We start from the raw sequence: 17,933 nt of genomic DNA on the forward strand, positions 1-17,933 counted from the left end.
AAGTTGAGCAGATAATTCGGTCGAGAGTTTGCGGTTTCCAAACCTATTCCCGATGAATAATCTCCTCATTTGTGAATAAATTGCAGCCGGAACAACAATTTAGTCGAGAGTTTTGAGGCTTTCACACCTAATCTTGACCAAATTACTCGTTCGGAGTCAGATGATGAGGTGATAGCATGTAGTGCAAAGCAAGAATAATGAGGCATATAGGCTTGGTCTGTTGGTTCCTAACTATAGTCTAGGTCTCTAAGACAGCGACCCGGACTAGGTCGTGTCCTGCCTAATTCCCTATAGTTATGGGTCTGATACCAATCTGTCACACCCCAACCGATGGCGGAATCATCGGGGCGCGGCACTGAGCGAAACAGATTGTCCAGAAGTTTCCACAACAACTATTAATACAAATTCAGTTTAAATGATACGTCCCATACCGTATCCCGAATAAATAACAAGTTATTACAGATAACATCCAAACAATAAATCCTGTTCCGACAACTCAGATTCAAATTAAACATGAGTACAGCAATTGTTTATCTGCTTCTAGACCCCTATTCTGTTGACTCCCTGGCTATAATGCCAGTGAACAAGATCTACAGACAACTATGCCCCAGGAGCTTGTTCAGGGCTGACAACTATTTGTTGGGGGCTTCTAGAAACTTATTCTAGCCTCGCTTTCCTAGCAAATAAGCATCCTAAATACCTGTCACATACGTTAAAATAAATTCAATAGATATAATGTAAAGGTGAGCATACAAGTTTGATAATAGCATATAGAGTTTGAATAGTTTACGCATAACCAGCACGTACACAGAGGAAAACGAAGCATGTTAATTATCGACATGGACCTATCGATACCAATGACTGCGGGTTGACCGTCCGAGATGGTTCGCAATACATGATTACCACCGTAATCCATGCAAGTAATTGTCCTTAACAACCCCCGTGTGAACGGGTGCTGAGTCCAAACTATAGTACTACGTCGTTAAGGCAGGTAGACAGCATTCCACGTGTAAACACAATCAACAAGCATTCATTAAGTCACGTAATACATGCATATTGGTTAGCGTTCACATAGTTTGAGTAGTGTGATCGATTGTGGTTTGATATAAGCAACGTATGTAACACCCAAAAGTACTAAAAGCAAAAAGGGATCGAGTATACTCACAGTGATTGATTATGGATTGAAGGGAGCGCTGAGAGTAAGATTAGCCTGAATAGTTTGATAGCATAACGATAAGTAACGCGGAAATGTAAACAAGTATGGATGGATCGAATAGGCTGGTCGATCGAACGGCAGGTTCGATCGATCGGGCTGTTCGATCGGCTGGTATGCCCGTTGAACAGTCCTGTTTGATCGGCAGGACCATTCGAGTGGATTGTTTCTTCCTCTGGTGTGTTTGTGTTTGAGGATTTGAACTTTTGAAGTTTTCGTTGTAGTAGATGAGAACACTAAAGTGTTCTTACCTTTCAGGTCGATCGATTGAACGGTCCGTTTGATCGGTTGGCTTAACCGATCGGCTAGGAATTTTAGAAGTGGTTCTCAACAGGATGTCGCTCGATCGAATGGACTGTTCGATCGGCTGGCATTCCCTACTACGAACGAGTTGTAAAATCGATCAAGTGTTGAAGAGTAGTATCTCATGATCCGAAGAGTAATGTTCACCAAACGCAGTTCGATCAAACATCCCTTCCTCGATACTATACTTCATGAAATTTGAAAAGTGTGGGACCATGTGTTAGCCGATCGGCTGGCCCGGTCGATCGGCTGGTATGTCCGATCGGCTGGGCTGTTTGAACAGCCTAGCCGTTCGGCCAGCATTTCTGACCTGGTCGGCCTTTCGTCTAACACTTGGCTGTCTGATTACTTGTCATTTTTAAGGTAACTTGACGGCGAGTTAATCTGTAGAACGTGGGTTCTTACTTGTTACACTGGTTCGGACAGGAATCACCCAAATCCGGCCGGTGAACTGTTCGGAATGGTAGTTTAGTGTCTAACCGATTTCGGGTTAACCTTGTATATAGAATCCGAATCTTGAACCTCTTAACTGTTAGAATGATTAGTTAGCCGGTTCAAGCTCCGCTTCTACCAGTTTTTAAGGTTTTGAGTGTAAAAGGTTGAAGAAAGTTGGAAATCATTCATAAAAATGTTAAGATTGTAAGAATCTTAGTTTATTTATGTGGAAATCGGTCAGATCTAAGCTATTCACGGTTGAATGAGGCCAAAACATGATGTTCTTCAAGAACACCATGATGACATCACCCAAGAACACTTAGATCTTGGTGATTTCACGGTTAGAATCCAAGTTTTGAAAGATAGAAAGGTGTAGAATCATGCAATGATCAAAAACGTACAAGAATTAGAGTGGAAACTTACCGGGATTGAGAGAAATCTGAGGAAAGGTGAAGAAGAAGGCTGGTTCGGTCAGAGCTTTCCAAAAATAGAAAGGGTGACAATGACAGCCCTATTTATAGGCTCCAAAAGAAGAAAGTGGCAGCCGATCGGCCAGGAGCTCCAATCGAATGGGCTGCTCGATCGGCTAGGAAGATGCTAGCCGATCGGCTGGCCTGTTTGATCAGGATGCCTCCTGTTCGATCCGCGACCCACTTTGAGTATTTCGCGACGATTTTCGATGTTTCGAGTTCGATGGACGATGATACGAATATGATAGAGTTCCTAGTCAAATTACTTTCAGTCCTAACCACTATATCTAACATACAATCTTGTATAAGCCACATTTCGAAGTCGGTTTCGATTGAGTTCGATTGCCTTTCGAGTTTCGATTCGATTTTCGATTGATTCGCTTGAATACCACACAAAACATAAAGTAAAAACGCACAAGTAACACATAAGGCACACACACATGTATAACCATACCAACATTCGTATAATTCGAGTCTCGAGGTTGATTGATGAATCGATTGACTTGATTATTGATTGATTAACTTTATCGCAATGTTACTTCCTACTATTCACAGTCATAAATCGATCGCATTGGTTAAGCATTCGATTACTTTGATTCTTTCTGATTACAGCACTTACTCCACATAATACAACTAAAACATAAAATAGACTATCTACAGTCAAAGAAAGTCAAAGTTGACTTGGACTTTGACTTTGACATTTGAAAACACGGGGTGTTACACCTACTGTTACACCTATGAGCGGACCTCAACTATTGCACAATAAGCGGACCTCTTAATGTCACTATGAGCGGACCTTTGGAGTGAACCTCAAAGTTTGGAATGTCCAAATAAGCGGACCTAGCTGATTACGTGAATTCGGAACAAAAAAACTTCGATTTCTCCTAAACGGCTAGGAGTTTGGATCTGAAACTTGGTAGGGTTATAGATCAGGTGTTTACGCACAACATATCAATAAATCAGACGATTTGGACCGTAAAAACCCGTTCAATTTGACGAAAATCAGTTAAAAACGTGAAAAATATGAAAAAGATGAAGAAATAGATGAAATCTGGATCTGAAATCGATGAAATCACGAGCGGAAATGTGTGTTGGATCAGTGCAATCAAGCTCCTGCTCTGATACCACTTGTAGGACCGGTTTTGACTCCGAAACGATTGCGAAACGAACGTATAACGTGCGGAATCCGTACACGAACGCGACCTAACACACACGATGTAATATAAACGTGATTCTATATATGATTTGATAACGTACAGCACCTTGAATCACAATGACAACACTTTCTCTCTCTAGATTCTCTCTCTACATCTAGAGTTCTCTAAAACACAAATGAGCCAAAAGTCTTCTAATCTATGACATAATCTCCTATTTATAGTCCAAGGCATTTAATGAGATTTCTCATTATTACAATTATGCCACCTTGCCTTTTTGTCTAGCTATCACTAATATAACGACTCGTTTTCTTCTGTTTCTCGCTACGGCTCGGATTGACGAAGGCTATAGACATAAGTGCACTAACACACTTTGCGATATGTTAAGTCACAAAATTTAGAACCAAGCATAAAGCGAAAAATTTGCGGAAAATGAAAACTATAAAGGACCAAAGTTGAAAGTAAAAAAGTTGTGAGGATAGATTGCAAAAGATAAAAAGTTTTGGGTTAAAAGTAAAAAAAGCAAATAGTTTTGGGTTAAAAGTAATTTATGAAATACTTTTGGGTGAAAATTAAAAAAAATCAATTCTTTTTTTTTTTGGAAAACCCCCAAAGCCGAAATTACAACAACCATATGCATAACCATTTTTCCTTTAAAACCCCCCAAAGCACACCCCGCGTTGCGTAAAACAATGTCAAATAGTACTAATGTCACACAACCGTCATCGACCACCAACACTGACTCGATCTAGGATCTGCGTGTTGCGACAAACCTGTCAAACATGAAAAAATAGAGGTAAAAACGTTGAACCACGCATGCACGTTGCGCCGTGTTAACTTGTAAAATTTGAAACAAAACATAAAAAAGTTGAACCACACTCATACGTTGCGTCGCATTAACTCGAAAAATTTAGAACTATACGTAAAATGAAAATTTGCTGTTGGGATTGAACCCTATCAGAGGAACAGATAATTAAAGCCAAAACTGGATCAGAGCAGTGGATCCAGAATAAGCAGATGATTACATACAAACCTCTCCCCTTGAAAGTGATTTCAACATCTGATGACCTCCTATCTGCTAATCTTGCAAAATGCTGACCTACAACTGCTGCTCAAGAAAAGACCTGATGAAAGACTAAAGCCCTGCTGATTCAATCTACTGCTTTGAGTCAAGCTCTGCTGATCCGGACAAGTGCTGCTGGGTTCACAGCAGTGGAAGGTTGCAGCAACTGATCAATAGTCTGTTTTGTAATATAATGCAATAGCAGTAGTTAACATAGCAGTGTTTGTATAGATCAGAGGTTAGAGTTTGTTAGGAGGTTAGATGTCACTTTCATGGTGACGTCAGCTAAGATGCTCAGTAGTTTGCAAGTGCCTATAAATAGATCAGTACTTTGTACTGTTCTATTAGCTCTTTTGCACCATCGTCTTCTTTGCAGGAACAAACAACTGAGCTCTGGCTGAGGGGGAGTTTGCATTCATTCATCAATCATTGTAATCGTTATTGAAATAAATTCAATCTTCCGATTCATTGTGTAAAGATGTTTGATCAAAGTATTACTCTCGTTTGATTGTATGCAAAGTTTGTTTTCATCATAATTCCGCTGCACACTCATCCATTTTCATTTTAATTACAAACACAAAATACAATCAGAATTAAACTCAGATCCAACAATTGGTATCAGAGCTTGGACAGTCAAATTTGATTTAACAATCATTTTGACGTAAATAGTTCAGCTCATAACAGTTGATACTGATCGTTTGTTCGTTTGTTGAAAAACAGAGCAAGGATTAATCACCATTAAAGTTGATTTCTCAGTGTCTGTAAAACAACAAGAATGACATCACAACTCAGGATGATAAAAACAATATCGCCTCGCTTTTTAAACCACCTATGCTAAAAAGAAATGAGTACAACATCTGGCAGAGGAGGATGGGTCACATCCTCGCTCAACAAAGCACAGGTTGTTGGAGGTCTGTCATCTTTGGTCCCCATGTTCCCACAGTGCCAAGCGCTGAAGATGCTAAAAAGTTCGTTCCAAAACCAGTTGAAAATTATACCGAAACCGACTTTCAAAAGATTGAACTAGATGCTAAAGCGTTTAGCATCATAGCATCAGCGCTGCCCAATGAAATATATGTTGGACTGTTACACTGTAACAGTGCCAAAGAGTTATGGGATGCGCTTAAGGAACAGTTTGGGGGAACCCAAGAAGTCATAGAAAACAATAGGGAAATCCTGAACTAACAGTATGAAACATTTTGTCATGTTAAAGGTGAATCACTGACGCAACAATTTGAGCGTTTCAGCTGTCTCATCAGTGAACTAAGGCTTGTTAATACCAATTTTACAAACTCAACTCAAAATAGCAGGTTCCTCTGGTCACTGCCAGAAAAATGGGATACCATAGCTTTTGTCACCCGAAATTCACCTGAGTTCAAGGATCTGACCTTGACCCAACTCCACGGTCGACTCCTGACCTACGAAAGGGAGTTGAACCAGAAAAGGAAGTTACAAGAGTCAGAAAAAACCGTTGATGATTATACATTCAGTAACACTGCTCTTATGGGTCAAGAAAAATCTAGGAGTAGTGCTAAGGATCAGGGTTATGATCACTTCATTGACATAACTGCTGGTACAAATTTTAACAACCCTGATCCTCACACTGCAAGTTTTGCATTCACTGCAAACGAAAACCAGATGTCAGACAATCTAAGCTTTGAACTCAATGATTTACAGCATTTTGATCCCACTGACTTAGAGGAAATGGACATTCTGCACCAACTGGCCTTGCTAAGTGTTAGAACTAGCAAATTTTATAAAAGAACAGGGCGAAAATTCCCAGGTTTGCATGGGAATCTAAGGGTTGGGTTGGATAAATCGAAAATCAAGTGCTACAAGTGTAATAGGTTGGGACACTTCGCTAGGGAGTGTAGGAGTCAAACCACTGGTCCCATAATCACTCATCCTAGCTCAAATCCTAGACCTCAAAATCAAGGCACTGTGCACTATGCCCAATATGCCCCAGCAGCTCAAGTGAACACTGCTCACTATGCTGTTGCCCCTATGCCAGTGCACTATGTCCAAACTACTGTTCCACAGATCCAATATGTTCAAACCCCTGTCCCTCAGGCACAAGTGCAGCCTGCACCTCAAACCACTGCTCCAGCAGCAGTACAACCAGATCAACAAAGTTTTTTCACTCAAGGGTTTGTTGACTGGAGTAGTATGCCTGAAGACCTTAGTGATGAAAATTTTGCACTCTATGCTTCCAATGATTCTTCTCATAATGAATTTTGTTTGATGGCATTAGAGTCGATACAGGAGGGGGTTGAAACTGAAGAGGAACAGCTGAGTATTGAAGCAGTGGATGAGGTGACTGAAGCAGTGGTTACTGCTGTGGCTGCTGAATTATTGTTGGGAGAAAGTTCAGGTACCCTGATTGAACCACTGACAGACCCATGGTCCGAAGAGAACAAGGAAGAAAAGAAAGAAGAAAAAGCAGGTGAGAAAGAAGAAAGAGCTGAAGATGAAGAAAATCCTCAATGTGATTGTACAATGATGGCTGCTGCCAAGGTATCACCTCAAGTTCTTGAAAAACTGTGTTCTGACAATTGCATTATTGCTTTTGCTAACATCAAAGAGGTGAACGAAAACCTTCGGGATAAAATCTTAACTGGTGAAATCAAATTTGAAAGATCTCTAAAAGAACTTAAAAACAAATTGGTTGAAAAAGACAAAGAGATTAGCAGCATGAAAGAAGAGCAGAGCATAACCAAAACCCAACTCCAAACTTTGGTAGAAAAATACCAAGTTTGCAAAAAGGAGTTAGAGTCCACCCAGATCACATGTGAGAGATGGGTGGAATCATGCAAAGGGTATGAGGTTATGCTTGAAAAACAGATAAAAAGCAATGTGAAATTTGGGGTTGGTTATAGAAAACATGATGATGAAAACACTGCTTTTGGAAAATCTGTTGCAACCACTGATGTACTCACTGAGTTCATCCCCACGAACAAGAATGGCCAAGAAGTGAAAATCACTGACAAACTTGGTAACAAAATCACACTTGACAGACCAATGGGATCCTCTACTTTTGAGGAGCTTGAAAATCATCAGTTTAAACCAAAATGGTCTGATGAGTGTGATATTCTTGAAAATTTCAAGCCAATGGACTTTACATCAACTGATGGTGTTAAAGCTCCAAAAGCTAAAGTCATACCTCTCAAGGACATCCCAGCAGTGGTTAAAACCTCTGCTGCAAAGGAGTCTGAAAAGAGAAAGAAAAAAGAAAAAATTGATAACTTGTTTTGTGAATTATGTGAGAAAAGGAATCATCTAACAAAAGACTGTTTCCACTTAAAAGCTTATGATATAAACAGAACAAGTATCATTGTTTCAGCTGAAAGTTGCATTATTTGTGGTAAAACAAACCACAAAACTCAAGCATGTGTGTATCTCAAAAACTTTGATGTGAAAAAGAATGAGTACATTGCTAAAACATCCTTGAGTCCATCATCATCATCAACATCTGTCAAATTCACCAAGAAACAACCACTGTTTGTACCAGTTCAAACAACTGTCACAAAACAACTGAACCAAACATCTATCAAAAGAGATGTTCAGGTTACTGATGCACCCCCTGCCAATCAGTTCAGAAAAGGCAAGGAAAAACAGTCCTACCAAAGGATTCCACACGTTTATGAGGCCTACAAAAGGCCCTCTAAACCTAGAGTGAATAGGCATCCTTTTGGTTATCAGCAGATGATTGGTCAAGACCCCCAACAGTGGTTGGCAAGAAACAGTACTAAAGTTGTCCAAACCCCTGACCTAACCACTGTCCATCACTCTGCATCCATACCAGACACTGTTGAATCCCCATCCAAAGCCCTGTTGGCTTTGGAGCCCTTAATGAACTAATCCTTTTACTTCATGTGCAGGGAGCTTCTGCATGCTTTGATAGTCTTTGGTATGTAGATAGTGGAGGCTCCAGGCATATGAAAGGATGTAAAGCCCTCCTCAAAGACTTTAAAATCCATGGAGGGGGTGATATATCGTTTGGGAATAATAGTAAAGGGAAAGTTCTGGGGTCTGGTACAGTGCAATCTGGAAATGTAAAATTTGAAAATGTCAATCTGATAGACAATCTAAAATTCAACCTTCTGAGTGTATCACAAATGAGTGACAAAGGGTTTGGGTCATTCTTCACAAAAGATTGTTGTAGGATTGTTGGACCAGAAATGGTCAAAAAGATTGAAGCAATAATCAAAACTGGTCAAACTAAACTTGTTGCTCAAAGAAGTGGCAATGTTTATGTTGTTGATATGTCAAAAGAGTGTCCCAGAGATGATGCCTGTCTGTTCTCAGCTGCCTCTAACAAAGAGACAGAACTTTGGCACAGAAGGCTGGGGCACACAAATCTTAAGACAATCACTGAAATTTCAAAAAAATGGTTTGGTGAGAGGCCTACCACAAAAATTGTTTTCATGTCCTGAACATTGCATTTCCTGTTTAAAAGGAAAACAGCATAAAAGTTCTTACAAGTCCATTGAAGAGTCCAAAACAACCCAGTGTTTACAAATGCTACACATGGATTTGTTTGGCCCAGTTTAAGTCATGAGCCTCAAGAAGAAAAGATATTGTTTGGTTATTGTTGATGACTTTTCTAGGTTTACATGGACTTTCTTTTTACACTCAAAAGATGAGACTGCAGGCATTTTGCAAGACTTTGTGACACAGGTTGAAAAGCAATTTGACCTTCCAGTAAAAAGCTTCAGGAGTGACAATGGCACAGAATTTAAAAATAAGGAGTTGGATGCCTTCTGTGTGAAGAAAGGGATTGTAAGGCAGTACAGCATCCCTAGAACACCAGAGCAAAATGGGGTTGTTGAAAGAAAGAACAGAACTTTGATAGAGGCTGCCAGAACTATGCTTGCAGATTCAGGTTTGCCATTAACTTTCTGAGCAGAGGCTGTAAACACTGCTTGCTATGTCCAGAACAGAGTTTTAATAAACCCCAGGCACAAAAAGACTGCTTATGAAATTTTGTATAAAATCAAACCACTGATCTCATATTTCAAGGTGTTTGGCTGCCCATGCTTTATTTTGAACTTAAAAGATTCCATTTCAAAATTTGCAGCCAAAATTGATTGTGGTTATCATCTGGGATACTCAACCACTGCCAAGGCATACAAAGTGTTCAATACACGGACCAAGGCAGTGGAGGAGACTTTGAATGTAAAGTTCAATGAACTTTCATCAATGAAAATCCCAGCAAATCCTGCAGATCTGTTTGATCTTGAAAAATTTACTTTTGAAAATACTGTTGTCAAGACTAACAGTGCAGGTCCATCAGAGGATACAACACCAGACTATGGGTATGAAATCATCATCCCTCAAAGGTCTGCCACAAAGGGAAAAGCACCACCTGTTCAAAACAGTTGTCAAAGCTCAACCACTGCTACCTCAACAGTTGTTGACCAAAGTAGCCCATCCACCACTGCTTCCACATCCTCAAACACTGCTGACAAAAGTCCTCAAACAGTGGATAAAAGTCAGCAGTTGTCCACTTCATTACCTCCTATTCCACCACCTTTTAAAGCCACTGCTGGGTCATCAAAGTCACCAGTAGTGGTTAGCTCAGATGATACACATTTGCAGCCTTCACCAACAAATGCCATCATACCATACCAAGGAGATTTAATCTTCTTGAGATCTCATCCACCTGATCAAATCATTGGCAACATCAATGAAGGGGTGCTCACAAGAAGCCATACCCAAAACATTTGTCTTTTTGCTGGTTTTCTATCACTCCATCAGCCAGTCAAGTACCAAGAGGCACTGAAAGACAACAGCTGGGTAGAAGCCATGCAAGAGGAGCTCCAACAGTTTAAAAGACAACAAGTATGGGAGCTTGTACCACTGCCAGAAGAGGTCAGTCCCATTGGCACAAAGTGGGTCTTCAAGAACAAAACTGATGAAAGGGGCATTGTTATCAAGAATAAAGTCAGGCTTGTGGTTCAAGGTTACAGACAGGAATAGGGGATTGATTATGATGAGACATTCGCCCCTGTTGCAAGATTGGAAGCCATTAGACTGTTCCTGGCCTTTGCTGTCAACCACAACATGAAGGTGTTTCAAATGGATATCAAAAGTGCTTTCCTCTATGGTACAATTCAAGAAGAGGTGTATGTATGTCAACCTCCAGGTTTTGAGGATCCATTTTATCCAGATCATGTCTACAGGCTAAACAAAGCCTTGTATGGCCTGAAACAAGCAGCAAGGGCCTGGTATGAAACTCTTTCCAACTTCCTACTCTCAAATGGTTTCAAAAGAGGTACCATTGATAAAACACTGTTTCTTAAATGGAGAGGGAAGGATTTAATGATTGTCCAAATTTATGTGGATGACATTATTTTTGGAAGCACATGTAACAAAATGTGTGAAGAGTTTAGAGAACTCATGACAGCTGAGTTTGAAATGAGTGCAATGGGTGAGCTGCAATGCTTTCTTGGTCTCCAAGTACAGCAAATGCAAAATGGAACTTTCATTCATCAAAGCAAATATGCTAAAGAACTTTTGACCAAATTTGATATGAATGATTGTAAACCATGCAGCACACCCATGGCAACAAATAAGCTGGTCATGTCTGATGAAAAGGATGAGCTGATTGACCAAACACTCTATAGAAGCATGATTGGGTCTTTATTGTACCTCACTGCATCTAGACCAGACATCATGTTTGCCACATGTGTCTGTGCAAGAAGTCAATCAGCTCCCAGAAAATCAAATCTCATTGCTGTAAAAAGGATCTTCAGATACATAAAAGGTGCTCCCACACTTGGTATCTGGTATCCAGCTAATGGGAATATCAAGCTTTCAGGTTTTTCAGACAGTGACTTTGCTGGATGTCACACCACAAGGAAGTCCACTTCAGGAGGGTGCCAGTTTCTAGGTGATTGCTTAGTTTCTTGGCAAAGCAAAAAGCAAGCAGCAGTTTCAACATCCACTGCTGAGGCTGAATACATTGCTGCTGCAAGCTGTACAGCCCAACTCTTGTGGCTTCAAAATCAGTTACTGGATTTTGGTATCACTGCCTTAAAAACACCACTCATGTTGGACAGCCAGGCAGCAGAAAATATCATCAAAAATCCAGTTTCACACTCTACCACCAAACACATCGACATCAGACATCACTTTGTGAGGGATTGCTATGAAAAAGGTTTGATTTCTCTGCATCATGTCCCAACTAAAGACCAGCTGGCAGATGTGCTCACAAAAGCACTTGATACAGCCACTTTTGAAAGCTTGGTCTCTAGGATTGGGATGCTGAACATGGAATAACAAGCAACATCTTGTTTTTCTTTGAATAAAAGCAACAAAATGTTTTCAGAAAATCAAAAATCCATCCTTAAAAATAGCTAAAAATGAAATTTTCATTAAAATCCTTAAAAGTCTGCCATAACCACTGATTGTTCAAAAGTCTGCTCTACTTCAAAAGTCTGTCCACTGCTGAAAGTTAACCCCTGTTCTTTCATTCCTTTGATAATCTCTATTGTTCAAAAGCAGTGTCTTATCCACTGATATGCTATCCACTGATAGTAAAAATCATCCACTGCTTCCTTACCACTGCCTTCATCTCTCACTTTCATCAAAGTACTGTCCTTCACTTTCACCAAGGGTTGTCACGTGGGCAGTACATAGTGGTCAGACCTTTTGTAACGGCTGCCACGTCAGCATTCACTTTCTTCCCTATAAAATCCCCCACTCACCACCAAAACAGGGTTTTACTGTCGAATTGAATTCTTAAAAATTCTCTTCTCAAAGCAGTTTTTCATCTCATCTTCCACAAAATTCTTCGATCATTCTATTCAAAAATGACAAAATCGAAGCCATCCGCAAAACCCACATCCAAGTCATCATCGAAAACAGCCTCTCAAAAGGCAATCTCCACTGAAATCCCATATAAATCATCTCACAATCTCCTGGGTCTTCTCACAAAACCAGGAACCACCGATGTCTTCGATTCCATCATTAACATCATGGCAAAATCAAAGTACAAAACTTTGTTCACCGCTATTGCATCAATCTATTTGGAGACCCAAAGGGAGTTCTGGAAGAATGCAACCCTTGAAAAACAAGGAGACACTGCAACCACCATGCACTCTTCTATAAAGGGTAAAGCTATCCAAATCACGCCACAATCCATTTCAGAGGTCTTTCAACTCGATGATCAGAAAGGTAAAACTTCCTTCACTAAAAACGAGTTACAAACTGACTTCATTGAAAGAGGGTATGAAGCCACAATGATGAAGAAACTTACCTTACAAAAAGGTTATTTTCCTTCTGCAACCAGATTTTTATTTCATACCCTCCTACTATGTGTTTCAAACAAGACCACTTCTTTCAATGAAATCCCTCTGAAGATTCAAAATCTGGGATATGCAATTCTTCAAGAAGAAAATTTTAACTACTCTCGGGAAATCTTTAAAGATTTGGTTACTAATGTTGAAACAAAGTCATTCTTACTGTTTCCAAGGTTTTTAAGTTACTATTTTGAAAAGAAATTCAGTAAGAATGATTTAGCAGAAATAAATCAAGGTGAGTCTACTCAAATAAACAGCTTAACAACTGAAACTTTTTCAAGAATGTTAGCACCTTGCAAAACACAAGCAGAGGTGCCTGAGCAGAATTTAGCAGCTACCACTGCTCCTCAGGTATCTGCTGCTGAGCCCACTGCTCTAGGTGATCAAAGCAGCAGACCAACTGTTTTGAAACCCACACCTACAAATCCCAAAAAGCCAAACAAAAAGAAAAATCAAACCCCCCCCCCCCAAACCAATCAAAACGGCAACTCTGGAGGATGAGATACCAGAGCTACTGCCTGTGACAACACAAATGTCACAAGAAACCACTGCTGTTACTTCCTCACAGCAGTTGGTACAAATATCTCAACCCATAACCAACACTCCTCCTGCTTCTTCACAAAAAGAACAGGTTGTACACATAGGGCCACCACATTATGATGCTTTGGAAACACTCGTTTCCATCATCCACAGCCCAATGCCTGAGGCAATTTCTCTTTCTACACCCCACCTCACATCCACAATTCCACCAAAAACACAACTTTTGTTGGATGCAATCGATTTGAACCAGGCATTACTCAGTCCTTCTCAATCACCTGTTAATGAGAATATACCTCAACAACTGACTGAGCCTGATGTATCATTCCTTGCTAACCCACCAACACAACCTGAGGAGGTTACACCCCTTGAGTTACAAGTAACTATTGGTGGTAATCCAAGTGAAGCAGCTACTACAACTGTTGAATCCACTGGTTTACAGTTAGACAGTGGTTACATAAATAAGACTTCCTTGGAGGCAATTCCTTTTATAGCACCTCTGCCAACCACCAGTGGATTTATTTATCCTACTGGCAACATCAAAAGGTTGTCAAGTGTTGAAGGGAGAAGACCCCAGGACCAAGAAAAAGGGGCATCAGTGGTTAATGTTTGGAGTATACTCCCTACCTCTACCATTGATAAAACCACTGTTAGTAGGAAATCAGATGATCCCATTAAATTGGGTGATGATTTAAAATATCAGGATTTGACGGAACGAATTGAAAAGTTGGATACATCTGTTGTAGATCTTAAAAACATGCTACAGCAGGTGTTGAAAACTCAAAAGATGCAATCCACTGTTGTTCCACCTCAAGCACCTGCTCCACAACAGGCACCTGCTCCACAACAGGCACCTGCTACAAATGAGCTCTGGAATCTATTTCAACCTTTTCTCCATCATCAAGCACAACTAGCAGATCAGCAACATGAAAAACATGTTCAACAGCTGAGAAATGCAATGGAGTCACGGTTCAAAAACACTCAGGCTGATCTAAAGGCTCTCAAAACTCAGATCCTGCACACCACTGGCACTGCTCCTCCAACAGTTCTCTTCATTGATCAACTTCCCCCAGATAATGCCAAAAAGGGGGAGAAAATTCAGGAGTGGAAAAAGAAGGGAATAGAGGATGGTCTCTACATTGCACCAGAAAATGCAAACATGACCAAACAGATCCCTCTGCCAGATGGAAGCAAGAAAATTGATGTGACCACAAATGCACTGGCAGAAGCAGTTGCAAGTGTAAAAAGGGATAGAGAGGCCAAAAGGAAAGCCAGGGTGAATTATCTGGATCAGGGTACTTCAGGGTCAAAAGATGATGAAAATCTTGTTGATGAAAAGAAGAAGCCTACAAGAAGAGTAAGGCTACCCAAATCCATTCCAACCAGACGTTCAAAGTCTGTTCCAAAACCACCATCTAAAACAACTGTTGTAACTCCTGTTGTACCCACTACTATTGGTACTTCAGTGGTTTCAACATCTGCTCCCACTTCAACACACACCACTTCAACACACACTACATCCACTGCCTTACCACCATCACCACCAAAAACAAAATCACCTCCTGCCAAAAGGCAGAAGACAACAGTTGTTACAACATCTGCTGTAAAGACAACAGTGGTTGGAACACCAGTTGTTTCAACAACTGTTAGTCTATCACAAATCACTGCCACTACATCCACCACCACTGTTCCATCCACAACATCATCAGCCCCTCCTCAAATAAAGAGGAGAAGGCTAATTCTCAAAGATGATGACACTTCACCATCTCAAACATCTTCAAAATCTTTAGCTCCTGTCACAATACCAAATCCAGTTACTCTCTCTTCAGTTCGAATGCACAAGCCCTTACCTCCTGCAGGTGTTCAATTTCCTCTTGAACTAGAAGCTGTTAGAGAAGAAATAAAATATTTTTACTATGAGGATGACCCTGCCAAAAGGAGTTTGCCATCAATAAGAGGATATCCCTGGCCTAAAAATGTTGATGAATATTTGAATATCAAGGCCAAGCAAGCTGAGGATATCTCAAAAAGAAGCACACAAGGGAAATCTGACAAAGAAATTTCTAGAAACTATCAATATCTGCTCACCCAAGTCAGTTCCCTAGAACAATTTGCAAAAAATGTCAGTCAACAAATTTCAGAAAGAGTAGCTGAAACTTTGAAGAAAGACTACATTGAAAGCATTATGGCTCACAAGAGGTACAAAGGAGAGAGATACATGTACAAAGAGTGGACTGTTCCTGAGCTTGAAAATGAAGCAGCAAGAATTCAAGACATGATAAAAGGGAAAGTCACTCACACTCCTCCTGACTGGGCAAAGTTTAGAAAGAATGTACCTGACAAACAGGTAGAACTAAAAAGAATGAGAGAAGAACTGGTTGCTGCTGAATATGGAAACAAAAGACAAATTGCTAGATGGAAAGAAGATGTGGTCAGGATAACCTACAAAAGGTTGGAGGAATTAAGAAAGAAAGATCCAAAAGTTCCTCAAAATCCTGACTATCCTGAAGCAGAGGTTTCAAAAAGACCATCAAAGCTGCAAAACAGGAGAGCCACTGCTCCAACTGGTACTGCCATCTATAAAAGAAGGAGACAAAACCAGTTAGGTTCTGAAACAGTTCAAGAAATTCTTACTGGAAAAGCCATTGTACAAACAGGCGCGTTGGTAATGCTGAAAGAAGAATTTGAACTGGAAAAATCTGCACATACTGCTCAGCCAGTTATGAACAGGCCAGCCTCACCAAATACCTCTGCAAATAAACATCTCCCAAGAAACCCACCAGGCTCAAAAATACAAAAGTGGGAAACTGACAAACAGACCTGCGCATTGACCTTGCTCAGGTCTGGTGGAGAAGTGGAGAAAATATCAAGGGAACAAGCTCTTGGCCTGAGTCTTGAAGATTTGCAGGATCTCCTTGATCTTCCACTTAGCAGGGATGATGAAGACACAGATGCCCTTAACTTTGAACTACAGTTTAAAGGTCAAATAAGGGAACTGTTGATGAGGCAATAAATGTCCACAATAATGAAGAGTTTTGGCATTATCTGTTCCAGGGGGAGATTGTTGGGATTTAACCCTATCAGAGGAACAGATAATTAAAGCCAAAACTGGATCAGAGTAGTGGATCCAGAATAAGTAGATGATTACATACAAACCTCTCCCCTTGAAAGTGATTTCAACATCTGATGACCTCCTATCTGCTAATCTTGCAAAATGCTGACCTACAACTGCTGCTCAAGAAAAGACCTGATGAAAGACTAAAGCCTTGCTGATTCAATCTACTGCTTTGAGTCAAGCTCTGCTGATCCGGACAATTGCTGCTGGGTTCACAGTAGTGGAAGGTTGCAGCAGCTGATCAATAGTCTGTTTTGTAGTAAATAGCAGTAGTTAACATAGATGTGTTTGTATAGATCAGAGGTTAGAGTTTGTTAGGAGGTTAGATGTCACTTTCATGGTGACGTCAGCTAAGATGCTCAGTAGTTTGCAAGTGCCTATAAATAGATCAGTACTTTGTACTGTTCTATTAGCTCTTTTGCACCATCGTCTTCTTTGCACGAACAAACAACTGAGCTCTGGCTGAGGGGGAGTTTGCATTCATTCATCAATTATTGTAATCGTTATTGAAATAAATTCAATCTTCCGATTCATTGTGTAAAGATGTTTGATCAAAGTATTACTCCCGTTTGATTGTATGCAAAGTTTGTTTTCATCATAATTCCGCTGCACACTCATCCATTTTCATTTTAATTACAAACACAAAATACAATCAGAATCAAACTCAGATCCAACATTTGCGAAAGATGAAAAGTATGAGTGACAAAAGTTGTGAAGTTAAATTGCAAATAATGAAAACTTTTTTGTTAAAGTTAAAAAAAACAAATGATGTAGGGTTAAAATTGCAAAAGGTAAAAACCTTGGGGTTAAAATTAAAAAATCAAGTATTTTTTTTTAAAAGTCCCAAAGCATAAGTTACAACCACTTATACCTGATTTTTTTGCTTCTTTATAGTGTAATTTCAAACTATTTATTTAAACCAATACAATATTTCTATCATGTGAAATGGCTAAAATTTATAATACACGTAAGGAAAAAGGGGGTAATATCAAATAAAAAGTTCATTTTGTCTAAGTAGGATGAGAATGAATCTTAACCATTCATTTTTTAAATCAATGGTTAAGATGAAAATGTAGGAAAAAAATGAATATAAGGGGATCTTGAAAAATCCTATTTATTGACTTTCTCTCTCCACATGCAAGACATATGCATATTCCATCCCTATTTTTTGAACGTTCATAACTTTTTATATGACATTATTTTTTCATAAAAATTTCACCATAAAATTGAGCGTCTTTTTATTTTTTAATTTGAGTACCATATTGCTATATAAAATATGACGACTAAAAAACCCACAAAAATGTGTTGCATTTCTATGTTGTATAACATTTTTTTGTGCT

The sequence above is a fragment of the Helianthus annuus genome, chromosome 13 (genome assembly GCF_002127325.2).
Source record: "Helianthus annuus cultivar XRQ/B chromosome 13, HanXRQr2.0-SUNRISE, whole genome shotgun sequence".
Taxonomy (NCBI): Eukaryota; Viridiplantae; Streptophyta; class Magnoliopsida; order Asterales; family Asteraceae; genus Helianthus; species Helianthus annuus.